Here is a 16,684-nt window from a genome sequence, read left to right on the forward strand (position 1 = left end):
CCTTCAGGGGGTCAGTTCTACTACAACAGGGGTTGTCTGTCACGCCCCAAACTTGAAGAGGCGTGGCCGGTACCCGATGCTGTACTCAGCCCGAGCGTACCACTCTATAACTATGAACTCTGGAGGGGTAATTCTCAACTTAGGCCGAGGAGTCCATATTCTGAATCGTCTAAAAATAATGTTTCTCTTATGTGTGGGGTAAACATACCCAAAAGCTGATATATATATAACTGTGCCAGTTGATTAAGCTGCTATGAACATCTACTGATATAAAAATATACAGGACTCGTCTACAAGCCTTTAGAGATAACTGAACTGTACCATGGTCCGGACAGGACCTCGATCTACCCATCAAACCTGTATGTATAAAATGGACTCCAAGGTCTAGACCTGGTAACTCCGAGGAAGTGGAGCTTACCAACCAAGTTGATGTTTGACTCTGCCTGCTAGGAGGGTCTGTCCAACTGTCAATGAGGACCTGCAGGCATGAAATGCAGCATCCTTGGAAAAGGGGACGTCAGTACGAATAATGTACCGAGTATGTAAGGCAACAGAATAACTGAAAGCTGAAACTGAACTAATATATAATAACTGAAAGTAATTGGGAGTCAAAGATAATTTGAAGATATGCTTACTTGCCGATACTGACTCAACTCTCTCAATATAGTAAGTAAAATAGTTGTCCGGCCTTATAAGGCTCAGTATATGTAACTGATCTACCGTAGTAGGCTCGCTCATAGGCACTCGGCCATATTAGGCTCTATATCTCGGCCATTCTGGGCTCGCTCATAGGCTCTTGGCCAAAGTAGGCTCGGTATATAACTTACCATCTGATAAGAGGTTGCCCAATAGGGGCCTGCCCATCGATTATAGCTCGATGGTAATGAAAATAGTCCGATTATAGCTCGATGGTGGTAAAAATACTGTAATATATATATATATATATATAGACTCTCTGCTCTCTTGGCTGACATAAGACAAAACTAAACTAAATAGTGGAGAGGTTCTCTAGATTATGTTCCCAGCAGAGTGATTTCATATTTGAAGACCCAATGGATGGTTGGGAAGCGTTGTTTATCTTATTTGGCCTTTGTGAGGGATGTTGGTACTGATACCCCTACTATTGGTTCTGTCCCAATGGTGCAAGATGTCCCAGATGTATTTCCTGCAGACCTGTAGGGCATGCCACCCAACAGGAATATTGACTTGGTGCTGGGCACTCAGCCCATTTCTATTCCTCCGTATTGTATGGCACCAACTGAGTTGAAAGAATTGAAAGAGCAACTTCAAGAACTTTTTGATAAGGGGTTTATTAGGCCTAGTGTGTCATCTTACAGTGTACCGGTTTTGTTTGTGAAGAAGAAGGATGGTACTATGCGGATATACATAGACCATAGGCAGTTGAACAAATTTACAATCAAGAACAAGTATCCTATGTCACGTGTTGATGATCTCTTTGACCAGCTTCAAGGAGCGAGGGTGTTCTCTGAGATTGATTTGAGGTTTGGGTATCACCAGTTGAAGATTCGGGACTCAGATATTCTAAAGACAGCATTCAGGAACCGTTATATTCATTATGAGTTCCTTGTGATGTCTTTTGGGCTGATCAATGCCCCAACAACATTCAGGCATCTAATGAACAATGTATTTCAGCCTTATCTCGACTCGTTTGTCATAGTATTCATTGATGATATCCTGGTGTACTCTCGTGGCCCGGAGGAACATGCCCAACATTTGAAGATTGTGTTGCAGCTGTTGAGGGAGGAGAAGCTTTATGCCTAGTTCTCCAAGTGTAAGTTTTGGCTTAGTTCGGTGGCGTTCTTGGGGCATGTGGTGTCCAGTGAGGGGATTCAGGTGGATCCAAAAATGATAGAGGCAGTTCAGAGTTGGCCCAGGCCGTCCTCAACTACTGAGATTCGGAGCTTTCTCGGCTTGGTCGGTTATTATCGTCGCTTCGTGGAGGGTTTCTCGTCTATTGCATCGCCTTTGACCAAATTGACCCAGAAGGGTGCTACTTTCAGGTGGTCGGATGAGTGTGATGAGAGCTTTTAAAAGCTCAAGACTACCTTGATCACAACTCCAATTCTAGTTCTACCTTCAGCTTTAGGCTCTTATATAGTGTATTGTGATGCTTCTCGGATTGGTATTGGGTGTGTCTTGATGCAGGAGGGCAGAGTGATTGCTTATGCTTTATGTCAGTTAAAGCCTCATGAGAAGAACTACCTCTCCACGATTTGGAGTAGGTTGCCATCGTTCATGCATTGAAGATTTGGAGGCATTATCTCTATGGTGTATCTTTTGAGGTATTTACGAATCATCAGTGTCTCCAGCACTTGTTCAAACAAAATGATCTAAATTTGAGGCAGCAGAGATGGTTGGACATGCTAAAGGACTATGATATTACTATTCTTTATCATCCCGAGAAGGCCAATATGGTGGCCGATGCCTTGAGTAGGAAGGCGGTGAGCATGGGTAGCCTTGCATTCATTCCTGTTGGTAAGAGACCACTTGCAGTTGATGCTCAGGCCTTGGCAAACTAGTTCATGAGATTAAATATTTCAGAGCCCAGTCAGGTTCTGGCTTCTGTGGTTTCTCGGCCTTCCTTATTTGATCGCATCAGAGAGCGCCATTATGATGATCCTCATTTGCTTGTCCTTAAGGATATGGTTCAGTATGGCGATGCCAAGGATGTTACTATCGGTGATGGTGGGTTATAAAGGATGCAGATTCGGATTTGTGTGCCTGATGTAGATGGGATACATGAGTTGATTCTTGAGGAGGCCCATAGTTTGCGGTATTCCATTAATCTGGGTGTCGCAAAGATGTACCAGGACTTGAGGCAACACTATTGGTGGAGGGGAATGAAAAAGGATATAGTGGAGTTTGTATCCCGGTGCCTTAACTGTCAGCATGTGAAGTATGAGCATCAAAGACCGAGTGGATTGCTTCAGAGGCATGAGATTCCTGGGTAGAAATGGGAGCGTATCACCATGGATTTTGTAGTTGGGCTCCCACTGACTTTGTGGAAGTTTCATGCTATTTGGATGATTGTGGATCGGCTAACCAAGTCCGCGCACTTCATTCTAGTTGGGACTACTTATTCTTTGGAGCAGTTGATTGAGATTTACATCCACGAGATTGTTTGCCTTTACCGTGTGCCCCTGTCCATCATTTCAGATCGGGGCACGTAGTTTACATCGCAATTTTAGAGAGCGGTACAGCGAGAGTTGGGCACCTAGGTTGAGTTGAGTAAAACATTTCACCCTCGAATGGAAGGACAATCCAAGCGTACTACTCATATATTGGAGGACATGCTACACACTTTCATCATTGTTTTTGGGGGTTCTTGGGATCAGTTTCTGTCACTCGCAGAATTTGCCTACAACAACAGCTACTAGTCGAGCATTCAGATGGCTCCGTATGAGGCTTTGTATGGGAGACAATGTCAATATCTGGTGGGTTGGTTTGATCCCAGTGAGGCTAGGATATTGGGTATACTGACTTGGTTCAGGATGCTTTGGACAAGGATAAATTTATTCAGGATCGGATTCGCACAACGCAGTCTAGATAGAAGAGTTGCGTCGATCAGAAGGCTCGTGATGTTGCTTACATGGTTGGGGAGAAGGTTCTGCTCAAGGTTTCACCCATGAAGGGTGTTATGTGGTTCGGGTAAAAAATCAAGTTGAGCCCTCGGTATATTGGGCCATTTGAGGTACTTTAGAGGATTAGAGAGGTGGATTACAAGCATGCTTTGCCACCTAGCTTGTCGAGTGTGTATCCAATATTTTATGTTTCTAAGCTTCGAAAGTATGTCACTGATTCGTCTCATGTTTTAGAATTTAGTACGGTTCCGTTGGATGGTAATTTGACTTACGATGTGGAGCCGATGGCTATTTTGGATCGGCAGGTTCGAAAGTTGAGGTCAAAGGACATAGATTGAGTGAAGGTGCAGTGGAGAGGTCAACCAGTTTAGGGGGGGATGTAACGACCTGACCGGTCGTTTTGAGAGTTGTAGCCCTATTCCCTCATTTACTGCTCATTTTATGCTTTATATCTGCTATGTGACTTGCCAGATTAGTCGGTTCGGGTCCGGAGAGGTTTCAGAATGAATTGAGACACTTAGTCTCAAGGTTGAAAGCTTAAGTTGAGATGGTTAACTGGACGTTGACATATGTGTAAATGACTCCGTAATGGAGTTTTGATGGATTTGCTAGCTTCGTTGGGTGATTTTGGACTTAGGAGTGTGTCCGGATTGTGATTTGGAGGTCTGTAGTTGAATTAGGTTTGAAATGGTAAAAGTTGGAAATTTGGATGTTTGACCGAGAGTGGACTTTGTGGATACCGGGCTAAGATTAGGGTTCTAGGAGGTGGAGTAGGTCGGTGGTGTCATTTGTGACTTGTGTGCAAAATTTAAGGTTAATCGGAAGTGATTTGATAGGTTTCGGCATCGTTTGCGGAAGTTAGAATTCCTTAGTTTTCATTAGGCTTGAATTGGGGTGCGATTCATATTTTTTATGGTGATTGATGTGGTTTGAGGGTTTGACTAAGTTAGTATCATGTTTTAGGACTTGTTGGTATGATTAGTGGAGGTCCTGGGGCTCGGGTGGAGTTCGGATGGTTAATAGATCAAATTTAGAGTTTGAAAGATTGCTGAAGCAGGGAGTCTTCTGGTGCAATCGCACCTGCGGAGCTTTGGTTGTGGGTGTGAGCTCGCAGGTGCAAGCTGGGGAGTGCAGATGCGGCCTGGAGTGAGGAAGGCTATGGTCACATGTGCGAAGGACTTTCCGCACCTGCGTGGTCGCAGATGCGGAGAGGTTGAGCGCAGAAGCGAAGGCTAGTGTAGGAGCGGGAAAGAAGGTCGCACCTGCGTTTGCGCAGGAGCGGAGCATGGTTCGTAGGTGCGAAGGCCCAATTTTAGTGGTTCACCATAGAAGCGGAAGGATTGTCGCTTCTGCGACACCGCAGATGCAGTTAAGTTTCCGCATGAGTGAAAAGGCTGGACAGAACTTTAAATTAGAGGGTTTTGTGATTTTCTTCATTTTGAGCATTCTAAGCTCGGGATTAGGCAATTTTTGAGGGGGTTTCAAAGGGATTCTTGAGGTAAGTCACTTGTGGTTAAATTTACTCAATAATTATGTTTCCCATTGGATTTCCCACCCAGTTTGTGTGTTTTTGAGGTGAAATTTGGGAGTTTGAGGCTAGGGATTTGGAGAGTTTAATTTGGGGATTTGAGTGGCGATTTGATATCGCTTTTTGGTAAATTTGGTATGGTTAGACTCGTGGTGGAATAGGCTTCTAGATTTTGTGACTTTTATTGGATTCCGAGACATGGGCTCGGGGGCTCGCTTTTTAGTCGACTTTTTGACTTTTGATTAATAACTTAGTATTTTCTTATGGAATTGATTCCTTTAGCTCGTGTTGATTGTATCAAATTGTTTGTGGCTAGATTCAAGAGGTTCGGAGGCCGATTCGCGGGGCAAGGGCATTTTGGAGTAGGGATTTGCACGATTTGAGGTAAGTAACAGTTCTAAACTTGGATCTGAGGGTATGAAACCCTGAGTTACGTGTCATGTGATTGGCATTGCGGTGAGGTGACGGCCGTGTAGGCGTGCACCATAGTAATTGTGACTTGGTCAATTCCATGGAATTGTATAGTTGAATAATCTGTTGTCAACCGTATATTCTCCATGTGTTATAGAAATTGAACCACAAATCATGTTAGAAATCATGCTTAGGTTAGGTGTTATACTGTAGGGATCCATAGATGTCGTGTTACATGTTGAATTATCTGCTAAATTACCACTTTGTACTCAGTCACATTTTTCACTTGCATATTATATCTCACTTTCTGTTGTTCTTTATTGATACATTATATCATCACTGTTTGGGCTGATTATCATGATTATTGAAAGCCCGAGAGACTGTTCAGGTTGAGGATTGAGTGAGGCCGAGGGCTTGATTGTGTGGATGTTTATTAGGATCGGGCTGCACGTCGTATCATGTTTTATTGATTAATACCATGATTGGCTTATTATAGCGCTTGGGCTGAAGGTGCCCCTCCGGAGTCTGCACACCCATAGTAAGTGCAGGTACCTACTGACTGCGAGCGCGAGTGCCGAGCGACGGAGAATTAAGAGACTGTGAGGTTGGAGTGAATGGTAGGACTAAGTGACTGTTACTTTGAGAATATGCACTTGATTTCATTACTGTTGTATTTCAGTTGGCATATATCACTGTCATTTAGTCTTTGAGATATACTATATCCTGTTTTAATTGAACTTGACATGAATTAACTGTTTTGGCTTTAGATGTCGAACTTGAAAGCATGCCTATTTTCCTGTATTATATTTTCTGTAATAGAACTGTATCCGTGAATCTCGTCACTACTTTCAGTCGAATAGTTAGTCTTGTTACTTACTGAGTTGGTTCTACTCATGCTATACCCTGCACTTCGTGTGCAAATCCAAGTGTTACCGAACACGGTGTGTGCTGATTATCTGAGCAGCTTGATCATTCGGAGATTTCGAGGTAGCTGCCCGGCGTTCACAGACCTTGACTTTTCCTCCCTATTTTTCAGTTTTATGTATTTAGTTTCAGCTTTTTATAGGCAGTATTTTTAGACTTTTGCTGTATAGACGCTCATGTTCTTAGTGACACCCTGGTTTTGGGAACTTTCATATTGAGTTTTGACTTTCTATCCAGTTTATGAGAGCTTTAATCATTCAAACATGTGATACTTCATTCTTTATTTAAAATTGTTGGAAATGTTTGAGGCGTCGGCTTTCCTAGTACCATGTTAGGTGCCATCACGACAGGCTAAGTTTTGGGCCGTGACATACAAGCATGTGAAAAGTTTTGATTGCGTGAAAAAAGTTCTCATTATGTGTAAATCAAAATGATGATATAAAAATAATAACAAAATTGGTGCTCTTTCTCTCTCTCTCTTTATATATATATATATATATATATATATAGTTACATACTACTGTAATTAGATAAATGATTGTGAGAAATTATTAGCAAATAGAAATTCATAAATTTGAGTAAATTTCCTTTTTTTTGTAACTAACGATTTTATTAATCACCAGTAACTTTACATATCAATAGCCTACTTATACCTCAACAACTATAACTCTTACAAACTTCTAAAGCACTGTCTCTATTAAAACATAAAATGTTGTACCATGCTACTAATCCCAGTGGTGGCTCTCACGTTACATATGTAGGCTAACTCTCGTGCAATACTATAAACTCCTCTGCTTCTCTTTTCAAACAGCCTCAGGTTCCTTTCAATCCAAATGAAGTGAGTTATCTCAGTATATACCATCCTGTAGAGTTGAGATCGTTGTGTCATGTCCTTAACACATTGTATCACCCATTGCATATTTTGTTCCCAGTTATCTCTCGCAACATCCTGCCTTTGCATCCAATGTAGGATTCTTTGCTACAATTCCTTTGTAAATCGACAGTTAACAAACAAGTGCTCCTTGTTCTCATCATGAGCTTGGCATAATGACCACTTTGGATATACAACTAAACCCCATTGTATCAGCCTATCTGGAGTCAGTAATCTCCCATGTAGTTGCAACCACATGGTAAATATAGCTTTTGGCCTGGAATTGTTTTGGAATATCAAGCATTTCTAGTTAACTCTTGGTCTGTCACCCAGCAACTGCAAGTAGAAACTATTGATCATACTCTTTCTTTGATGTTGTTGATGCTGCACCTGTTGAAGATTTGTTCTAGCATTTAGGATTTGTCTCACCATCCAGCTTGCTTGTTGGGGAATTGCCACCTCTTCAAACAGTTTGTCTTTGATGTAGAAAGCATGTATCCATCTTATCCATAGTCGATCTTGCTTGTGTGCTACTTCCAACATTTTTTTGCTAGAGCAGCCTTGTTCCATAGATGCAAATTAATCATGTTTAGGCCCCCGCTTGATTTAGGTGTACACATTTTGTCTTAGGCTACCAAAGCCTTTTTTGCGATCACATTTACCCCAGACTAGATGTAGCTTCTACAGAATGAGTCAATAATCTTCAAGAACATTGAAGGCGGAGTGAATAGCTGCGACCAATAAGATTGAATACCAAAGAGCACAGTTCAAACAAGCTGCACACGACCAGCATATGATAATTTCTTTGTTGTCCAGGAAGAAATCTTTGCAACTATCTTTTCTACCAAAGGGTGTTATTGTATCAATGAGAGCTTTTTGGTAGCAAGTGGGATACCAAGGTATTTGAAAGGCGGTTCTCCCACTGTGAAGCCTAACTGCTGCAGGATCTCTACTCTTATAGTCTGAGGGACTCCCTCAAAATACACTGAGCTTTTCCTCAGATTTTCTTGTAGTCCAGATACTTGGGAAAATTGACTAAAACTTCTATGCATAGTAGAGATTGTGTGATGACCCGACCAGTCGTCTCATGAGTCACCACTCCATTTTTCCCATTTCTACTTCTTTATGCTTCATTATCCGTGTTATGTGGTATCGAGTTGGTCGGATAGAGTCTGAAGTGGTTTTGTTAAGGTTTGAGACACTTAGTCTCTTTTAAGGGGTGTTTGAGTTGGAAAAGTCAACCGGATATTGACTTATGTGTTAGAGGACTCGGATGCGAGTTCCAACAGTTCAGTTAGCTTCGGAAGGTGATTTATGGCTTAGGAGTGTGATCGGAATGAGTTTTGGAGGGTTGAAGTAGTTTTAGGCTTGAATTGGCAAAGTTGATATTTTGGCGATTTCCGGTTAATAGGTGAGATTTGATATAAGGGTCGGAATGAAATTCTGAGAGTTATTGTAGCTTCGTTGTGTCATTTGGGATGTGTGTGTAAAATTTCAGATCATTCGGACGTGGTTTGGTTGGATTTTTGATCAAAAACGTAGTTCGGAAGATTTTTGAAACTTGGGCTTGAATTCCATGTGATTTGGTAGATTTGATGTTGTTTGAGGTGTTTTGATGATTGGAACAAGTTTGAATAAGGTATCGGGTTATGTTTGTGCTTTTGGTTGAGGTCCCGGAGGCCTTGGGATCATTTCGGGTGGTTATCAGAGAAATTGGAACTTGGTTGCAACAGCTGATATTGCTGCTTCTGGTGTTTTCGCACCTGCGGTTTGGGGATTGCAAGTGCGGTGCCGCACGTGCGGAACGCGAGCCGCAGAAGCAGATTCGAGAGGATTAGTTAGTAACCGCAGATGCAGTAGACGGGCCGCACCTGCGGAGTCGCAAATGCGGAGTATGGACCGCAGATGCGAAATTTGGCCGTTAAGTGATATCCGCAGAAGTGGAGGGTAAACCGCAAATGTGGTACCGCAGATGCGGTTAAAGTGCCGCAGATGCGGAAAGGCCTCGGCAGAACATATAAGTTATTTCATTTCGCGAGTTTGAGTTATTCCACCATTTTTGACTTCGACTTGAGAGCCTTTGGACAATTTGGAAGGGAGATTTCAACGGAACTTCGTTAAGGTAAAGATTTTGGACCTAAAACACATTTCTATGGTAGTATTTCATGGATTAAGACTGAAATTAAATGAATTAAAGGGCTAAAATTGAAGAACTAAGGCTTGAGAAATTGGATTTTTGATTTGGGATTTGGAGGACCATATGGGGTCGGATTTGAGAACTTTTGATATGTATGAACTCGTGGAGAGATAAGGAATCTATTGATGTGAATTTTTTTCTGATTTTCGAGAAGTGGGCCCGGGGCTCGGGTTTTGCTAATTTTGGGATTTTAGGTGGATTTCGATTGTTTTCGCTTGGGCTTTGTTCCTTTAGCATATTGTGACGTATTCATTCTGATTTTGGATAGATTCGATGTGCATGGAGGCCGATTCGAAGGGCTAAGGCGTTGCGAGCTAGAGATTTAGCCGGTTCGAGGTGAGTAATGATTGTAAATGATGCTCTAAGGGTTTGAAACCCCGGATTGCACATCGTAGTGCTATATTGAGGTGAGAAACATGCTTGATGGCGAGCGTAGGGTCGTGCATTGTTGGGGATTGTGACTTGGTCCGTCCCGATTGATGATTTTACCGTGTATTTGACTGAAACTTATTTGCCATCATCATGATTTGGGTTGATTACCATATTTGGGCTTCGTGCCAATTATTTGAATCCTTCGGGGATTTTATTACTATTTCCTCACTGTTTTGACTTACTACTTGAACTCAGTCATGTTATTTTCTGATGTTTTACTGCTCAACCATTTTTACTTAGTTTTGAGACTTAAATGATATTTTAAATGATGTTTTGGGATGAGAAATATTGTTTTACTAATGCCCGAGGGGCTTGTGATAATTTTCGGACTGAGTAAGGCCGAGGGCCTAGTTGTGAGGATACACTGATACTGATATGAGGCTAAGGGCCTGAGATACATATATACGCCACGAGGTGGCTGATTGATATGAGGTCGAGGGCCTAGATTTGATGCCACGAGATGGCTTATTATTGCGCTTGGGCCGTACGGGGCCCCTCCCGGAGTCTGTACACCCCCAGTAAGCGCGAGTACCCATTGTGATGTGAGATTGAGCCAGAGGGGTTGGTATTGTTCTGAGATTGAGCCCGAGGGGCTGGTACTATTCTGAGATATTGTCCGAGGGGCGGATTTGTGGATACTGAGCCCGAGGGGCGAACTTCTATTGTTCACTTTATCTTAATTATCTGTCAATTTACCTATTTACTGGTTGAAAGAGGATTTTATTTGATTTTTACTAGCTTTACTGATTTTTATGTGATTTTACTACTTCATTATAGAATGCTTTGTGCCTTGTGTGATTTCTTACCTTCAGTTGTTATTTACATTTGTTACTCACTGAGTTGGAGTACTCACTTTACTCCCTGCACCCCTGTGTGCAGATTCAGGCGTTATTGGTTGCGCTCCTGAGTGCTGATTCCTCCAGTTCTAGGCGGTATTCGGAGACTACGAGGTAGCTGTTGGAGTCCGCAACCCTGCGTCTCTATTATCATTTCATTTCTATATCTATTAAACATCTGTATTAGTATTAGATTTAGCAGACTTATGTATGGTCTATAGATGCTCATGACTTGTGACACCTCGGTTAGGGCTGTGTTGGGTTGTACTTCCGCACTTGATTGGCATTGTTCGCTACTTGGTATTGCTATATCATGTTTTAGATTGCTTTTATGTTATTTAACTGTTTAAAAAGATGAATTGGGTTTAAGTGGATGGCCTTGTCTTCATGAGAGGTGCCATCACGACCGGTTTTGGGTTTAGGGGCATGACAAGTTGGTATCAGATCCTAGGTTACATAGGTCTCACGAGTCATGAACAGGTTTAATAGAGTCTCGCGGATCGGTACGAAGACGTCTGTATTTATTCTCGAGAGGCTACAGAACCCTTAGGAAAAGCTTTATATTCTTGAAATTCTTATCGTGCAAACTTGTTAATCCGAGTACTGAACTTCCGTTATTCTATTCTCTCACAGATGGTAAGGACACGCCTACTGGACAGGGTAGACAACCACCAGTGCCACCAACTATGGCCACCAGAGGCCGAGGATGTGGCCGTGGTCGTGGTAGAGGCAGAGCAGCAAGGGAAACATCTGTAGATCCACCAGCTGCCCCAACTCAGGATCAGGCTCCAGCCATGGACGCTCCTGCAGAGCCAGTTCAGGCACTAGCTGTGCCCATCGTGATTTTGGGTCTTCAAGAGGCCTTAGCACAAATCTTATCAGTTTGCACTGGCCTGGCTCAGGCAGTTTCAGCCACTACAACCGTAGGTACTTCACAGGCCGGGGGAGGCAATCAGACTCTCACCGCTCGCATACCTGAGTAGGTAGTTCAAGACTTTAGACGCCGGGGGAACCTCCAGCCCAACCGGTTGCACCAGCTCAGGAGTTTGTTGTGCCAGTTATGCCGGATGATGAGCAGCGTCGACTTGAAAGGTTTGGTAGACTCCAACTTCCGACATTCAACGGAGTAGAGGGCGAGGATGCCCAGGGTTTCTTGGATAAGTGCCAGCGGATTCTTCATACAACAGGGATTCTTGAGCCTAGCGGTGTGGAATTTACTACCTTTCAGTTTCTTGGGGCTGCCTTCACTTGGTGGAAGGCAAATAAGAGGCGTAGTCCTGTTGGTACAGCTCCCCTTACTTGGCAGCAATGCTCCGTTCTCTTCCTGGAGAAGTATGTGCCGCAGTCCCGCAGAGAGGAGCTGCGTAGACAGTTTGAGTGGTTGCGACAGGGGGATACGACTGTGTCACAATATGAGTTGAGGTTTTCTGAGTTGGCTCGTCATGCCATCTGGATAGTTTCGACAAATCGAGAGAGGATCAGGAGATTTGTTGATGGTCTTACTTATCAGCTCCGTATTCTTATGACCCGAGAGAGGGTATCTAGTGCTACGTTCGAGGAGGTGGTTGATATCGCCCGTGAGATTGAGTCGGTTCACCGGCAGGAGCGAGAGGAGGGGAAGGCCAAGAGGCCTCGAGGATCGGGCAGTTATAGTGGTGCTCCTTCGAGGGGCCAGTTTCAGTATGGTAGAGGCCATTCATTCAGGCATGTTCAGTTAGCTCGCCCAGGTTATCGTGGGGCATCTTCAGGTCATGGTTATCATGGATCTCAGCAGGGACAATCATCACCCAGCGCCCTCCCAGCTCAGAGTTCATCTCGTGCCCTATTATCTCAGGGCTCTTTTATGCCGAGTACATATGCTAGTCACTTCGTTGCGAGGGGTTCCCTTCAGTCCCCTTCTCCAGCACCTAGGAGTTGTTATGAGTGTGGAGAGATGGGCCACATATGGAGGCAATGTCCTTATTGGGTTGCTGAAGAGGGGCCAGTCATCGGCTTCAGCGCTAGTCTCTTCATCACCACCCGCTCAGCCAGCTAGGGGTGGAGGTTAGTCATCCAGGGGTCGTCCCAAGAGGGGGAGGTCGATCAGGGGGCGGTCAGGCCTGTTTCTATGCACTCCCAGGTAGACCCGATATTATTGCTTCAGATGCTGTCATTACAGGTATTGTTTCAGTCTGTTACAGAGATGACTCAGTATTATTTGATCCCGGTTCCACCTTTCCTATGTGTCATCATACTTTGCTCGTTATTTGGGTACGCCCTATGAGTTTCTTGCTTTACCTGTTCATGTATCTACCCTGGTGGGCGATACTATTTTTGTAGACCGTGTGTACCGGTCGTGTATGGTGATTATTGGGGGTCTGGAGACCCGAATGGATCTATTGCTATTGAGCATGGTGGATTTTGATGTCATTTTGGGCATGGATTAGCTATCTCCGTGTCGTGCTATTCTGGACTGTCATGCTAAGACAGTCACATTGGCTATGCCGGGTGTGCCACAAATCGAGTGGCAAGGTGTGACTGATTATGTTCCTAGTAAGGTGATCTCTTTCTTGAAGTCCCAGCGTATGGTTGGGAAGGGTTGTCTCTCGTATCTAGCATTTGTGAGGGATGTAGGAGCTGAGACTCCCAGTCTTGATTCTGTCCCAGTTGTGAGGGATTTTCCCGATGTGTTTCCTGCAGACCTGCCGGGCATGCCACCGGACAGGGACATTGATTTTGGTATTGACCTGGTGCCGGGTACTCAGCCCATTTCTATTCTGCCTTATAGTGTGGCACCAGCGGAGTTGAAGGAATTAAAGGAGCAGCTTCAGGAACTCCTAGATAAGGGGTTCATTCGGCCTAGTGTGTCACCTTGGGGGTGCGCCGATTCTTTTTGTGAAGAAGAAGGATGGCACAATGAGAATGTGCATTGATTATAGGCAATTGAACAAGGTAACAGTTAAGAACAAGTATCATTTGTCTCGCATTGATGATTTATTTGACCAGCTTCAGGGAGAGAGAGTGTTTTCTAAGATTGATCTCCGTTCGGGTTATCACCAGTTGAAGATCAGGGATTCAGATATTCTTAAGACAGCTTTCAAGACCCGATATGGTCATTTTGAGTTCTTGGTGATGTCTTTTGGGCTGACCAATGCCCCAACAACATTCATGCATTTGATGAACAATGTGTTCCGGCCTTATCTCGACTCATTTGTCATAGTCTTTATTGATGATATTCTGGTGTACTTGCGTAGTCAGGAGGAGCACGCAGAGCATTTGAGAGTCATGTTGCATAGATTATGGGAGAAGAAGCTTTATGCAAAATTCTCCAAGTGTGAGTTTTGGCTCAATTAAGTGGCTTTCTTGGGGAACGTGGTGTCCAGCAAGGGTATTCAGGTTGATCCGAAGAAGATAGAGGCGGTTCAAAGTTGTCCCAGACCATCCTCATCCATAAAGATTCGTAGCTTTCTCGGTTTGACAGGTTATTATCGTCGGTTTGTTCAAGGATTCTCATCTATCGCGTGGCCCTTGACCAAGTTGACTCAGAAGGGTGCTTCATTTGCATGGTCGGACGAGTGTGAGGAGAGCTTTCAGAAGCTCAAGACAGCTTTGACCACGGCTCCAGTATTGGTTTTACCAACAGCTTTAGGTTCATATACCGTGTATTGTGATGCTTCGAGAGTTGGGATTGGTTGTGTATTGATGCAGGAGGGTAGAGTTATTGCTTATGCTTCTCGTCAATTGAAGCCCCATGAGAAGAACTACCCCATTCATAATTTGGAGTTGGCTACCATAGTTCACGCTTTGAAGATTTGGAGGCATTACTTGTATGGCATATCTTGTGAGGTGTTCACTGATCATCGCAGTCTTCAGCATTTGTTCAAACAAAAGGATCTTAATTTGAGGCAGTGGAGATGGTTGGAGTTGCTTAAGGATTATGATATCACTATATTGTATCATCCGGGAAAGGCCAACGTGGTGGCCGATGCTTTGAGCCGAAAGGCAGTGAGTATGGGGAGTTTGGCATATATCCCAGTTGGGGAGAGACCTCTTGTAGTTGATGTTCAGGCCTTGGCCAATCGGTTCGTGAGGTTGGATATTTCGGAGCCTAGTCGGGTATTGGCTTGTGTGGTTTCTCGGTCTTCCTTATAAGATCGCATCAGGGAACGCCAGTATGATGATCCGCATTTGCTAGTCCTTAGGGACAGGGTTTAGCATGATGATGCTAGAGATTTGACCATCGGTGATGATGGGGTGTTGAGGATGCAGGGCCGGATTTGTGTGGCCAACGTAGATGGGCTTTGGGAGTTGATTCTGGAGGAAGCCCATAGCTCGCAGTATTCCATTCATCCGTGTGCCGCGAAGATGTATTAGGAATTGAGGCAGCACTATTGGTGGAGAAGAATGAAGAAAGATATTGTGGGATTTATAGCTCGATGTCTCAATTGTCAGCAGGTGAAATATGAGCATCAGAGACCGGGTGGTTTACTTCAGCAGATGGTTATTCCTGAGTGGAAGTGGGAAAGGATCACTATGGAATTTGTTGTTGGGCTTCCGCGGACTTTGAAGACGTTCAATGCTATTTGGGTGATTGTGGATCGAATGACCAAGTCCGTGCACTTTATTCCTCTGTGTACCACCTATTCTTCAGAGCGGTTGGCAGAGATCTATATCCGGGAGATTGTTCGTTTGCATGGTGTCCCAATTTCCATCATTCCAGATAGAGGGACTCAGTTTACTTCGCAGTTTTGGAGAGCCGTGTAGAGAGAGTTAGGTACTCAGGTGGAGTTGAACACAACTTTTCATCCTCAGATGGACGGGCAGTCCTAGCGTACTATTCAGATATTGGAGGACATGTTGCGTTCTTATGTTATTGATTTTGGAGGGTCATGGGATAAGTTCTTACCGCTTATAGAGTTTGCTTATAACAATAGCTACCGGTCGAGTATTCAGATGGCTCCATATGAGGCTTAGTATGAGAGGCGGTGTAGATCTCCAGTTGGTTGGTTCGAGCCCGGTGAGGCTAGGTTATTGGGGACTGATTTGGTGCAGGATGCTTTGGAGAAAGTAAAGGTGATTCAGGAGAGGCTTCGTACAGCGCAGTCGAGGAAAAAGGGTTATGCTGATAGAAAAGTTCGAGATGTGTCCTACATGGTTGGCGAGAAGGTTCTGTTGAAGGTTTCGCCCATAAAGGGTGTTATGAGATTTGGGAAGAAAGGGAAATTGAGTTCGCAGTTCATTGGGGCTTTTGAGGTGCTTCGAAGGATTGGGGAGGTGGCTTATGAGCTTGCCTTGCCACCCAGCTTGTCGAGTGTGCATCCGGTATTTCATGTTTCTATGCTCTGGAAGTATATTAGGGATCCGTCTCATGTTCTGGATTTCAGCACGGTTCAGTTGGTTGATGATTTGACCTATGATGTAAAGCTAGTAGCTATTTTGGGTCGTCAGGTTTGGAAGTTGAGGTCAAAGGATATAGCTTCAGTGAAAGTGCAGTGGAGAGGTCGGCCTGTGGAGGAGGCTACTTAGGAGACCGAGCGGGATATGCGGAGTAGATACCCTCACCCGTTTGAGGCTTTAGGTATGTTTCTTGACTCGTTCGAGGACGAACATTTGTTTAAGTTGGGGAGGATGTGACGACCCGACCAGTCGTCTCATGAATCACGTCTCCGTTTCCCTCATTTCTGCTTTTTTATGCTTCATTATCCGTGTTATTTGGTATTGGGTTGGTCGGATCGAGTCCGGAGTGATTTTGCTAAGGTTTGAGACACTTAGTCTCTTTCAAGGGGGGTTTGAGTTGGAAAAGTCAATCGGATGTTGAGTTATGTGTTAGAGGGCTTGGATACGAGTTCCGATGGTTCGGTTAGCTTCGGAAGGTGATTTATGGCTTAGACGTGTGATCGAAAT

Source organism: Nicotiana tabacum, chromosome 1 (assembly GCF_000715075.1).
Source record: "Nicotiana tabacum cultivar K326 chromosome 1, ASM71507v2, whole genome shotgun sequence".
In the NCBI taxonomy this organism is placed as follows: domain Eukaryota; kingdom Viridiplantae; phylum Streptophyta; class Magnoliopsida; order Solanales; family Solanaceae; genus Nicotiana; species Nicotiana tabacum.